The sequence below is a fragment of the Pipra filicauda genome, unplaced genomic scaffold (assembly GCF_003945595.2).
Source record: "Pipra filicauda isolate LSUMZ 115617 unplaced genomic scaffold, ASM394559v2 scaffold193_size2426894_pilon, whole genome shotgun sequence".
Classification (NCBI taxonomy): domain Eukaryota; kingdom Metazoa; phylum Chordata; class Aves; order Passeriformes; family Pipridae; genus Pipra; species Pipra filicauda.
In genome coordinates this window covers 1214052-1228003 of record NW_024104302.1, presented here as the reverse complement: position 1 = coordinate 1228003, position 13952 = coordinate 1214052, and the positions used below count along the sequence as shown (strand labels likewise).

General features: G+C 50.1%; 1 protein-coding gene across 1 annotated transcript in view; it reads right to left on the bottom strand.

Moving 5' to 3' along the window:
* The window catches only part of LOC114000920 (acid-sensing ion channel 2), a 370989-nt gene that overhangs the window by 188738 nt on the left and 168299 nt on the right, over nt 1-13952 (bottom strand). The gene's annotated exons all lie outside the window — the stretch shown is intronic.

The following is a 13952-nucleotide window of genomic DNA, read 5'->3' as shown; positions in this document are numbered from 1 at the left end:
TTAAAGCCCAGCCAGTTCCACCCCTGCCATGGGGGCTGAGCCTGTTTGTTCTGTCCCAACATGTTTCTAAATGGAAATACAAGAGCAGGGACGTGAAAGTTCCTTTCTTCTCCTCCAGATTTGGGCAGGGGGATCATCAGAGTGCATGGCCAAGAGAGAGTATTTCACATCTTCCTGATTGTTCATCTCTTCCTAAAATTTACACCCCTTTTCACACAGATTGATCGGGTTCTGTTGTCCATTGTCCAAATTCAGGGACCAGCAGGGAACTCAGGACAACTCCCTCATTTGGAGGCACACTGGGGGTATATCCAGTCCCTGAGACCAATCCCAGCCCTTGGGAATTCAGACAGAGAGATGGAAAGCATCAAACCCACAATGGAATCAATTCTCAGCTCAGCAGAAGCAGCCTCAGCCTCCCACATTTCTCCTCGTTCTGATGTTTTAATTGCCTTGGGGAGGACAAGTCGTTTCAGAAAGCAACCAGACAAATAAATCAACCCCAAAGATCTGGATTGATCCCTTAAAACAGAAAGAAAAAGAGTCAGTTCAGTTAAAGAAGACAAAGAAACTTGAAATGTTAAGAATTAGCCCAGTCATGATGTTGGGAGATGCCATTAATTGTATCCCATTAATTGTATCCAGAGCTGGGGAGCAGCCAAGGCACTGAGGGACTTGAAGACAAAGGAGCTGCTCTTTTGGGGGAGTGATGCTGGTGATGCAAATTGTCCTGCTGGGCCAGTGCTCAGCCAGGATGCCCCAGGCCCCAAGGAGTGATTTTCCCCTCCCAGGCACTTCTGGCATTCAAGGAGTTGTTTCCAAGGCAGCAGCACCGGAGAGGAGGAGCTTTGAAAGGGCAGCAGCAAAGCAAAGGTGATGAAGGGAGAAGGACGTGAATATTAAGACAAAGAGGCAAAGGTGGCTCCAAGCACACAGGGAATTGTTTGGATAGAGCTCTTCCAGCTCTCCAGGTTTCCCATTCAGGAAAAGAAGCAGCAGAACCATCTCCCATGGCCAGGCTGCTCCTGGTGTGGCAGAGAGGGCAGGGGAGCACTGGAAGTGCTGACTCCTCCCCAGGCCTCAGCTGGGGCAGGACTGGAGGCATTGCATGGAGGGATGTGCCTTCAGCTTTGGATCCAGGTGTCCAAGGCTGGGAGAGGCCAAAAAACCCCCTGAGGGTTGAACACAGGGGGTGGATTGGAGGGATTGCACCAAGGGATGTGCCTTCAGCCCCATCTCCAGGTGTCCAAAGCTGAGAGAGGCCAAAAAAACCCCTGAGAGTTGGATATTGAGTGGATTGGAGGATGGAGGGATGTGTCTTCAGCCCCATCTCCAGGGTTCTAAGGCTGGGAGAGGTCAAAGAACACCCTGAAAATTGTGCACAGTGGGTGGATTGGAGTCAATGCACAAAGGGCTGTGCCTTCAGCCCCATCTCCAGGTGGGAAGGGGTCAAAGAACCCCCTGAGAGTTGAGCACAGTGAGCTGTGGCAGCCCTGGGGAAGACAAAGCTGCAGCCTTGGGGGTGGAGAAAGCCCTGATCCTGCTCCACTCAGCTGAAAACACATTTGCAAGCGGGTGAGACGAAGAAATTGCTTCAGAGCAACCATTTTTCCATTCTCAGGGAAGCAAAAAGCCCTTAAAGGGAACCGATGGAACAAACTGTGCCCCAAGGGCAAGTAAGACTAAATGGGAGGCAGATTAGAATTCTCTGCCCATGCCTGGGAAACATCCAGCTTTAGCTAATGAGCTGTTTGTGAGACACCACAAACAAAGGCAAACAAATATAAATAATGGCCCCAAGCTGCAGCTCGTAGTGAGACTTTTGTGTCTGCCCTCCCAGGCTAAGAAAGAAAGATCTAAGGATATCAAACTTCAGCAATAGTCCAAAAGTGAAGTTTTCTCTTCTCTTCGTGCAGCCTGCCAGTGTAAAGCTTTTTTTTTACAGCTTCTGCTTGATCTGTGTTCAGCTGTGCTCTCTCTCTCTCAGGCTTTTCATTACTTGGGATTACTTATTAAATTCTTTGTGTGAGTAAAATTCTGAGTGGAAGTGAGTCCTGACTGCAGGGTATTGTGCTGCAAAAGGAGGCACGTTGAATAAAGGGCTGTGATGCCCAAATTCTGAGAATGGGAAGGAGGAACTCTGGGCAGAGCAGACCTGTGGGATGTGATGATTTTGTCCTCAAGGATTTCTCAGCAGCTCCATGAACAGAGCACAGGATTAGGACATGAAAGCCCTAAAGCAAATCACTGCTCTGTCCTGGGTAGAACAAAGACTTGAACAAAACTGTTATTGCAGGGAAAGAGAAAACATTCAAATGTTGTCTCACTGCTCTGGATCGTGAGACAGGTGCTTCTCCAAGCAAAAATCCACCTGGATCCATGAAATCAGAGACTCCAAGGCCACTGGTCTCAAATCTGGCATCAATTTACCCCCTTTATGACTCTGACTTAAAATCTCTCCCCAGATTTCCTACAAGTGCATCCAGGTCTGGGCTCCCAGCACAGCAAGGACGTGGAGCTGCTGGAGCAGGTCCAGAGGAGGCCACGGAGATGCTCCAAGGGCTGGAGCCCCTCAGCTCTGGAGCCAGGCTGGGAGAGCTGGGGGGTCACCTGGAGAAGAGAAGGATCCAGGGAGACCCCAGAGCCCCTTCCAGGGCCTAAAGGGGCTCCAGGAGAGCTGGAGAGGGACTGGAGACAAGGGATGGAGGGACAGGACACAGGGGATGGCTTCCCACTGCCAGAGGGCAGGGATAGATGGGAGATTGGGAAGGAATTGTTGGCTGTGAGGGTGGGGAGGCCCTGGTACAGGTTGCCCAGAGAAGCTGTGGCTGCCCCTGGATCCCTGGAAGTGTCCAAGGCCAGGTTGGACGGGGCTTGGAGCAACCTGGGCTGGTGGGAGGTGTCCCTGGCCATGGTGAAAAATGTCTGTTCTTTGGTACTGTTCGAATTGGCAATAAAATCATAGAATCAAACAATGGTTTGGGTTAGAAAGGAACCTTAAAAGTGATCCAGTGCCACCCCTGCCATGGGCAGGGACACCTTCCACTGTCCCAGGTGGCTCCAGCCTGGCCTTGGACACTTGCAGGGATTCAGGGGCAGCCACAGCTTCTCTGGGCAACCTGTGCCAGGGCCTCCCCACCCTCCCAGCCAACAATTCCTTCCCAGCATCTCATCTTCCCAATACCTGCGACATTACCAGCTATAAATACCAAACAAAGCCTTCAGAAAGAGAAATTCCTGAGTCATGGAGCAGCAAGGAACACACGTGTCACACAAACAGTTGCAATTTTTCTGCCTTCTATTTTCTTTAATTTGATGATCTCTGCTGATTAGTGGGAGCTGGGGAGTGATGGGGCTGAAGGCTGAACTCCTGCTCATCCCAGCAGCAGCTCTGCCCGGGAAGAGGCAGGAAATCAGCCCTGCCCTCCCCTGACCTGCTCTGTGGGCAGAGACATCAACCTGCAGATCAGTTCTGGGTGTTCTTAATTACCCTGAAAGATTCCACCTTAGAAGGAGAGGGGTTTGTTTATTTGGCCCTGCTGAGAACTCCTCCTCCCTGGAGTATTTTCCAACCACTTTAATTCCAGAAGTGCCTCAGCCCGGAGTGAGGGGCAGAAGACACGAGGTGAAGGAAGGAGCTGCAGGTTTGGTGGTGGCCAAAGGTGAAATGTGAAACCCTTCCTCAGCTTTTATGTGTGTAATCTCAAATTACGCTGCTGCAGACAGTCTGATTTATGTGTCCAGAACAGAACAGGATTATTATTTTCAGTGCCTTTCGGCAGCACCTGAGACAAAGCAAGGACCAAACAATGCTGCTACATCACAGGAATGAAATTGTCTCTTTATTTTAAAGCATCACAGTAAAATTAGCAGGCTTTGAAATTTTACTGCTGCGAAGAGATTGCTTTCTTTCTTTAATTCTCCCCAAAGATAACTGAGATAATGCAGGTTTTTTTTTTTTTTAAGGACACAAAGTTGTCTAGTTACATTTCCTACTCACTGCAGGGAAAAATATGTTTTCAAATGGAAAATTATTCATTTTTAATGGAATCTGGATATAAAGGCCAGTTAAGCTCCTTTAGAAATAATCAAATCCATATTATTGTAAACTCCCCCTAAAGAGCCACATTTCCACGATAATTTCAGAGGGATGTTCTTTCTCCTTCTCTTGCTGCAAAGCCTTTCTTTCTGTTGCCAGTTTTGTGAGTTATGGTGGTTCTTTGCTGGGTGTTTTATGAGATAAATGCACTGTCCTGCTCATGCTGCAACATTTTAGTTGAGTCATTTCTGCCCAGGCAGCACATTGAGCACCGTGGAATGTCTCTCAAACCAAGCTCCCACTGATGGAGTTGTCATAAATCCTGGGCTGGGCTATTACCCAGGTTCTGTTTATGGGATATTTCAACCCTGGACACGACACAGAGCCCACAAAACATCCTCAGCTCTTCCTCTCCACCTTCCAAGGCATTCCCTTCCCACAGCAGCAGAGCTGGAGACACCTTGGCTTCTTGTGGGCCAGGGATGCTGGAACCACAAAATCATCAAAGTTGGAATAGATCTCCAAGTCTGATCTTGTTCCTTGAGGAACAAGGCTTAGGGAAAACAAGGCCAATTTTCCTGCCAGGAGAGAATTAAAGGTGTGAAGGTCCCTTTCAACAAGGTCTGTGGCAGGAGGGAACAGCTCCCAAAAATCTCCTCACCCCTCAAAGCTCCCTCCCCCTCCTCTCATGTGCAAGGCTCAGAGCTGAGGAGTGTGGAGAAGTCCCAGTCACTGACACCTGAGCCCTGACTGAGCAGGAGAGAAAAAACCGAGTCTCCAGGTGACAAAAGGATTGATTCCAAGTACCCTTAACACCCCTCCAAGGTCTGAAAGAACAGCTGTCCATCAGCATCACCCTGACACCGACTGGCACCACACCCGGGCTGTCAGTGACTGTCCCCCGTCCCCGAGGTGTGATGGGCTGGCACAGCAGCACTGGCATTGCCAGGCACAGCTAAACCCTCTAATCCTGGCCAGGCTGTGCCCTGGGAGTGAATCTGGTCGAGGCATCATTGTGAGGAACGAGCTGGTTCACTCTGGTCTCCTCTCCCACCTCAGCAGGGTGGCACTGAGGGTTCCCCGCTCCTGTCTCACCTCGTTGGAACAGCTTGTCTTGCAAAACCCCTGCTCTCTGCAGCTCTCCCTCCCACCCAAGGGATTCCCAGCTGTGCTTTTCTCAAGCACAGGGTAACTCTCAGCCCCCAAAATCCTCCTGTCACGCCCTTGTCCCCTCAGCTGCCTCCTGGCACGTCTCAGAGCTCTGCCCTCAGCTCACAGGGACTCTCAGGGGGGATCTTCTGCTGAGGGGCAGCTCCAATCTCTGCTCTGGGTGAGCAGGGACAGGACCAGGGAATGGCTGGAGCTGTGCCAGGGCAGGGTCAGGTTGGATCTCAGGAAAAGGTTCTTCCCCCAGAGGGTGGTTGGCACTGCCCAGGCTCCCCAGGGCAGTGGGCACGGCCCCAAGGCTGCCAGAGCTCCAGGACAATGGACAATGTTCTGAGGGACAGGGTGGGATTGTTGGGGTGTCTGGGCAGGGTCAGGGGTTGGATGGATGATCCTTGGGGGTCCCTTCCAGCTCAGGATATTCCAGATGTCTGGAATTCTCTAATTAGAGCTCCTAAATAACTGCTGTTTCAGTTCACTGACCAAAACACCCCAACTGGGGGGAAAAAAAGAGAAAAAAGTTCTTTTTTATTTCTTTTTTTGTTTGTTTTTCTTCCTGGTGTGATAAGCTCTTCAACAAAATTTTTTTTCAGGTCAAATGAAATATTCTCTATTGTCTGCAGTGAATTACTGCATTTAACTTTCAAACTGCAGCTTCCTTGCTTGCTTTTTTGTTTTCTCACGGATGAATGGGAGGACACCCACTCAAAATATTGTTTAGAAAAGGCTGAAATGGGAAGTTCCAACTTTCCTTTCCACTGAAATGAATTTAACATGATTGTGCAAATGCAATAAATCATCCCAATTCCTTAATTGTTACCAAACAAAACATTTGAGTTACGACTTTCTCTTTGGGTTTTGCCTTCATTTTTGTCTGCTCTCTGTTAGATTTCCTAATTATTTGGATTTCCAGATGAAATGTGTCACCTCAGGACACGCTGCCATGATGAACAGGATAAACAGCAGGTCCCCAGCACAGGATTCCTGAAAATTGGACCTCTTTGCTCCATCTTACTGGAACTGCCCCAGTATTAACACCCTCCAACACCAACCCCACTACTCCTGAGGGAATAATTCCACTCCCAACTCTTAAAGCATTTCCTCAAGCCCAGATCTGATTAAAGCCTCTTCCCTGCAGAGACATGATGGCACAAAAAAAGCAGCATTTTGAGGCCTGATCTCGGCGAGGTGACTTTGGCTTTGTGACATCTGTGGTTATAAAAACCCTCTGGGTATTTGCTTGAAACCCAAGTTGCAGCCAAGACAAAATGAAATTTAAAACACCAAGCAAGTTGGACCAACAGTTCGGGTTTTTTAAATTTTTGGAATTTTATTTTTTTCTTTTTGGCTGTTATTTGGTTGTTATTTCCTCTTTAACTCTTCAGGAATCTCAGTTCCTGCTCAGAAATTTTTTTATATTCGGACCATCTGTGTTTGGCTGAACTAATTGATGAGCTGACAGGAGCTGCACCGTGCTCCTCATCTCAATGATTTATTCTGATATCTCTGGCACCCCGAGAACCTGTCACCAAAACAACCCAGCCCTTCCTTCTAGTGGAAGGTGTCCATGGAATTGGATGGTCTTGAAGGTCCCTGCCAAGCCAAACCATTCTGGGATTCCTTTACCAAAACTAGAGGAGGTGCAAACCAGCCCTGGCACTGTTTTTTTTTTAGCCCAGTGGACCCAGCAGGGTGGGAGGGTCTCTCAGCTTTGTTGGCCTGGATGTCTGGGTTGTCTCCAGGGATCAGGAGCTGCCCAGGGCAGTGGTGGAGTCACATCCCTGGGGGGATTTAAAGGCCTTGTGGATGTGGCACTTGGGGCCGTGGGGCAGCGTGGCCTTGGCAGTGCTGGGGGATGGTTGGACAGGATGATCTCAGGGGGCTTTTCCAACCTGAAGGATTCTGTGATTAAATGACCATGGAATGAGGTGAGGGTGGGCAGGCCCTGGCACAGGTTGCCCAGAGAAGCTGTGGCTGCCCCTGGATCCCTGGAAGTGTCCAAGGCCAGGTTGGACAGGGCTTGGAGCAACCTGGGCTGGTGGAAGGTGTCCCTGCCCGTGGCAGGGGGTGGGACTGGATGACCTTCAAGGTCCCTTTCGACCCAGACCATTCCATGATTCCATGGATTTATGATCATGCCCAAAGAAGAAGCAGCTTTGAAGGGCACAATTGTCAGTGAAATAAAGCAAAGTCCCCACAGAACCCATCCAAGGCTCCCTTTTTATAATCTGTTCTGGAAGTTCTGGGACATCTGGAACATGGGCCTGGAGAAGAGAAGGATCCAGGGAGACCTGAGAGCCCTTTCCAGTGTCTAAAGATGCTCCAAGAGAGCTGGAGAGGGAGTTGGGACAAGGGATGGAGGGACAGGACACAGGGAATGGCTTCCCACTGCCAGAGGGCAGGGATAGATGGGAGATTGGGAAGGAATTCCTGGCTGGGAGGGTGGGGAGGCCCTGGCACAGGTTGCCCAGAGAAGCTGTGGCTGCCCCTGGATCCCTGGAAGTGTCCAAGGCCAGGTTGGACGGGGCTTGGAGCAACCTGGGCTGGTGGAAGGTGTCCCTGCCCATGGCAGGGGTGGCACTGGGTGGGCTTTAAGGTCCCTTCCAATCCAAGCCATTCCATGATCCTCTGATCCTGTCAGCCTGGAATATACAACATGAGTGTAAACATAAGATGTCAGATATTCCCAAACTTCTCCTGCCTTGGAGAGACATTGGGATAACGTGGGATCACATTCACATCTTTAGCATTTGATTCCACAGCAAAACAAGAGACAACACAGGGACAGGCAACGAGATTTCCTGGGACCAGGCAGGACCCAGGACCACAGAAGGGTGGGTAAAACCCATGGGATAGCAGGGAAATGCCAAAGAGCTGGAATTTAGCCCAGTACTGGAGCTCTGGCATCGCCTCTCAACTCCTCCAGTGGTGCCTCTGCTACTGGTGTGGGGGGTCTGACCCAGGAGATTCACAAGTTACAGCTCAGAGCAAGTCTGGGAGGAAAAAACTAATGAGATGTAGGAGAAGGAAAAAAAAAATAAAAATATCAAAAAATAGTCTGAAGTCAAGCTGGGAAAGTGCTCTTAAGGTAATGAAAGAATGAGAACAAAATGCAAACTAAAACCGAGACGTTTTCCCCAGAACTCCCCCTGATGAAGAGCTGGTGGGGTTGTGCTTTGTCTTCCTTAAATCCAGAAGCAGATTTTGGGTTCAGGGCAGAGCAAGAAGGAACAGAAGAGAGGAATTCATCAGGGAGCTCAGCTCCCAGGGAGGCAGATTAGCTGCTGAAGAGGTGGTGGAAGAGAAATCAGGGAACAAAAGGTGAGGCAGCTTCCTAAAAATCAGAGACTAAACTCTGAAGAAGAAAACATTAGCAAAATACTCACTATTCTTACAATGTGCCAGGCAGGAGGGAAGGCAGCGACCTCAGAGTCACTTTTAATTTAGCACAAGATTCTAAATTGTGCTAAAAAATGCATCAGAACCCTTTGATTTCTCACAGCAGACCCAGAAGCTCTGTGGAAAAATAAGAAAGGAGAACCTGAGGGAAATAGCTAATGGCCAGTAAATGCTGGGCCTTATCCCAACAAAAATTCCTTCAGAAGTGAGAGTTTTGCTTCAAGGGCCTGTGGGGCTCTTCCCTCATTATTACTCATGGGGGTCAATGGATTTGAGCTGAATATTTGAAGGAAAGGGGTTTGAAATGTGGCCAAAGCAGGGGGAGAGTCCAGGGAAACACATCTCCCAACCACCACGAGGGCAGTGGAACACGGGGACACTCACTGGGCAGGTCTTGCTGAAAGTTCAGGCTGAATTTAAGGCTTTTAAATTGAAAACTGGATTCTTCTGGTGGCTCGTGTGCCAAATACCTCCTCCCCCTCTTCCTTTCTGCCTCAGTGATGGGATGGCACACCCAGACAAACGTGGGGCTTCTCTGTGGAATATTAACAACAGGCACCGGGTGCCGCTCGGAACGGAACATTTGGGAATTCTTATGAAACATTTTGGAGGATTTGAGGAAATGTCACTCTTTCTTCAGGCAGTCCATCATTTCCTGCTCAGTTCTGTGGTGCAGAGTCCCAAAATAAGCACTGCTGAAACACAGGCAGTGGGAAGGTTATTGTCTTCCCTGGCAAGCCGATAAACGAAGAGGCGAGGTTGTGAAACTGTGCAGGGATAAAACAGGAGAAAACTGATAAAACAGCATTTAAGGCAGCCTGGAGACAGTGGTGGAAGCGTTTCCTGCAGGGCAGCCACGTGAAATCAAAGAGGACACCAGCATGTGAGTGGCCCAGGGCACAAACTGGGTTTCCCCCTTTCTCCAAAGCGTTTGAAGAACGAAAATCGAGTCTCTTGAAGAGTGAAAATCGAGTCTCCTGCCCTGACCAGCAGCAGGAATTTGACTGAACGTGGCTCAAATGGAAACACTGGTTTCAGCTGTAACTCCTCTGTGCTCTCTGAGCCAACCAGCTCCGTTTTTCTCCCAGGAGATCCACGTGATCACATCTCTCCCCACAGCCAACATCTGCTCTGCTGAGGCCGTCCCACCTCCGTTTTCTCCCAGAGCTGAACTGATACGTCTCTAATTAAACTCTGAGCAATCATCCTCAACTCCTGTTTAGCTTCCAAATCTGAGGCTTCTATTCCAGGCCTGAATAATGGCAAGTGTGCCTGGAAGCTTCTCTGGTTTTTTCCAGCTCTGCTTGATCTAACACAAGGTAATAATGGCACCTAAAAGCCTGGTCTAGCTGGAGAAAATCAAACTCTTTGGAAAAGTAATTAAGGTTGTCCCTGTGGGTTCAGTTATTGTCCTTTTGCCTGTTAAAATCCACATGATGGGATTTACCTGTGTGGCCACTGAAGACATGAACAAGGAGACCAAGGTTTTGTGGGGTGAGGAGTTCACAGGCTTTGTGCCTCCAGGGGTTTTCATCAGAGCCCTCAGACCTCAAAGCTCAGCTCGGGGTAGACAAAGCTGATCCACTCTGAGGTGCTGCCACTCCCCACTGCCCCAAGATGCCCAAATTCTGCTGCGTTTGGCCCAATAAATCCCAAAGTAGAAACCAAAGAGCTGCTTGGTTCTCTTGCCCAGGGTGAAGAAATGCAGGAACTCCAGCTCAGGAGTGTTCCAGGGTGTCAGAGGGCTGGTTTGGAGGGTTCTGTGCAGCAGCACATCCCCTCTGCTCAGAGCCAGAGCAGCAGGTCCTGCCCAGCCCTGCAGCCAAAGGGGGACAGAGCTGAAAGGGACAACTGAGCACAGGAACAGCAATGGGGGAAATGAGAAAGTCAGGAAAGTCCTGGGGGAAAGGTCTCAGCAAAGGGAGACAGGAGACAGGGCACTTCAACCTGCCCCATTGTCCCTGGGCCTTTGCTTCCCACTGTGGGGAAATGTCCCTGGGACAGAGGCAAACCCCAACCTCGGGGCTGTGGGAGGTGCAGAGGAGGAGAAAGAGGCTGGGAAGAGCAGATTTAGGAACTTTGTGCCCCTATCCTGTCCCTCTGAAAGCTCTCAGTGCACTGTTCCCCCTTTGGGTCCAGAATCCTTCTGCTGCTCCAAAGACCAGGAGCCCCCAAGGACGAGAGCTCTGCTTGCCCTGAGGATTGTTGGTGTTGGATCTGCTCCCCCTGAGCTGCCCCCAGCCCTGACCCCCTGTCACCATTACCATGATGGACTCCAGGCCTGGGCAGCACAACAATGTTCTGTAAATTAACTCAATTAATGAGCTCCTGCTCAGAGCTGCACTTCACCAGGCTGGTGGCCAAGAGGGCTTTCTCTGCTGCTGCAGGAGGGACATTCCTTGTCCCAGCTGCTGCAGGGTGGTTTCCCAAGGCTTGTTGTGCAGAGCTGCACGTGGAGCAGCACAGCTCCTGCACTGTCCCTGCCAGCAGAACACGCTGATTCCTTTTCTAGGGAAGTTCTTTTCCTTGCAGTTATGCTCTGCAAAGTTTCTCCTCTTCATCTTTCTGGCCTCCCTTCAGTCAGTGGCTCCTCCACCCCCCTGCACTCCCTCCATCACCCTGGGAACACGAGGGATGCCCAGGGAAGCATAATGAGCCCGTTATTCCCACACACTCCATCAGCACCATTCAAACTCCATCAGTCACTAACGACTGCTCTCCGAGAATCCTCCTGATGAATTCACCCACCCATGGATTCAGATCCTGCAGAACTCCATTGCCTTCCTTCTGCCTTTCTGCCAGCCTGGGAATTCCAATCCCTGCCCCTTCCTGCTCTTTCCTTCCCTCAGGAGGGTGATTGGGAACCCTGCAGCCAACGTGGATTAAAGGATTTCTGGCCATTCCTGGGGCTTGGGAAGGATTCCCACTGGCTCCCTGGATTTCTGGTGCTGAACCCCTGCTCAGGCAGCTCTGAGGAGATCCCAGATCCCAGCACAGCACCAGGGGACAGTGATTCCCACAGGAACCCATCCAAAGGCTGCAGGAGCTGGCAGAGGAGTTTGCTCCAGGGTTAATCATTCCTTGTTTTCTCTGCTGTGCCCCTTAACTCATCCCAGTGTGGGGCTGCTCCTGGGATCTACAGCAGGGCCACTGCTCCCGAGACCAGGCATCAAATAAACAACTTAAAGCCATTTATTGCAGGGAGTCACCTTCAAAGCAGGAGCTGGGGGAAGCTCTCCCCTCCTCACACCCTTGCCTCGAGCCTTCCAGCCTCTGCTGATTGCATTAATTTCCTCTGGAAAAGCAGTAATGTCACCTGACATCTCTCAGGGCAAACTGTGGGAAACCATTTCAAGTTTCACCCCTAATGAGAAGCAAATTGCTGTTGCCAGCCTGTGTTCTGGCCTGATGACACAAGTGCATCGGGCACTGCTGTAAATCAGGGAGGAACAGACAGGCAGAGGAGTCCCTGAGGACTCACACGTGGGGAACACACAGCACTGCTCCCATTCCAGGGGGAAACGGGAGCTGGCAAGTGGAAACCTCAGTGGCAGCTCTCCCTGACAGGTGCAAACCACAATTATCCCTTCCCCAAACCGGTACAATTTATTCACTGTGGGTTTATCTCCCTTTTTTTTTTTTCCAATTTAAAACCGATTTGCCTGCATGGGTTTGATCAGAGACACAAAGATTAGGGCAGAGCCCTGGAGGAGAAGCTGCTCCAGGTGAATTCCTCCTTCCACACACAGGGGGTTTGGATCTCACAGTGCCAGGCCCCTCCACTGCTCCAAGGTCCATCAGCAAGCAAATCCTAAACCCTTTTAAGCCCTTCCTAATGAGGGTCCTCACCAATCCTCATCTCCTGGTGCTTTTCCAGGACAACTGTGTTGCTCTGTCTCCTTTCCTAAGGTTGAGAAATTCAGGCATAGAGCAGGAAAAGGCCCTGCCTGTGGCCAGACAGGAGCAGTGATGGACCAGGAACCAAAGCCAAGTCTGCTGAGTTTAATTATCAGAAACAGTTAGTAGTTACTAATAGTTTTCCTAACTCTTCTGATTAATTGTATGGTGCCACAGGAGAGGGAGGGGGTTCATTCCAGCTGCCTGCAGCTGCCTATGAATCCAAGCATGAGATTTGATTGTCTTTAGCTCAGCTCCCAATTCTAATAATGAGAAAATCCAGGGGCTATATTTAACTCACTGCTTCTGGGGAGACTTGTCACAGCTTCTTCCCTTCAGCTCTGGTTTCTTTGTTCTCTGTTCTTATGCTCAACAAAATATTCCCTGGATTTCTGTGTCTCTCCCTTTGCATGATGCCTCTGTTCCCTTGGTCGAAGCAGAGGTACTTCAGGTGTGTCTTTGTTTGAAGGGCTCACCTGGATCATATTCCGTGGCCATGGAGCTGCTCTGCTGCAGGATCTCAGGATTCCATGAACTCCACCACAATCACCCCGTGGAAAATGCTGGGCTTGGAGTGAGAGGATGCCCAGTTACTTAACAAACATCCCAGTTTAGTTCATAGATTGTGAGGAAAATTCAGATTCAACCCGAACTTTCCAACCCAGCAAAGGTTTCGTGAGAAATTTTGTATATTGGGGGGTGTTTGAAAGAGTAAAAGCTGTTCTCTGGGAGGCTGGGATCAGCCTTGTTTGACACAGCCATGTCCTCACAGAGCAGCAACCTGTTCCCTTGGAAGATGAGATCTTAGGACTGAAAAGCATTTTGAGCCCATCCAGTACTTTTTTAGGAAGACGATTATTTTTTATGTTGCTTCCAGATGTTTCCTGCTGTGTCACTACTGAGAGCAATAAAGCTTTGGAAGGACCCTGTGGCTAAACATCCCATTCCTCTGCTGTCCCCTTGTTGTTCCCAGAGGCACATCCATCCTGACTCCAGACCTGCCCCGTGGTTTGAGGGCAGGGGCTGCAGGAGGGCAGAGAGGGGGGAAGGAAAGGGAGACAATCTGCACTGCTAACATCTCCTGAGAACCACAGCCAAGGAATGGTTTTGGTTGGAAGAGACCCCAAACCCATCCAGTCCCACCCCTGCCATGGGCAGGGACACCTTCCACCAGCCCAGGTTGCTCCAAGCCCCGTCCAACCTGGCCTTGGACACTTCCAGGGATCCAGGGGCAGCCACAGCTTCTCTGGGCACCCTGTGCCAGGGCCTCCCCACCCTCCCAGCCAACAATTCCTTCCCAATATCCCATCTAAACCTGCTTTCTTTCATTTTTAAGCCATTCCCCCTTGTCCTGACACTCCAGGCCCTTGTAAATGGTCTCTCATTTCCTTGGAGTGCAGCTGCTGGGAGTTTGTCCAGTGTGTCCCACTGAGAGGTGGCCCCTTGGCTTTTT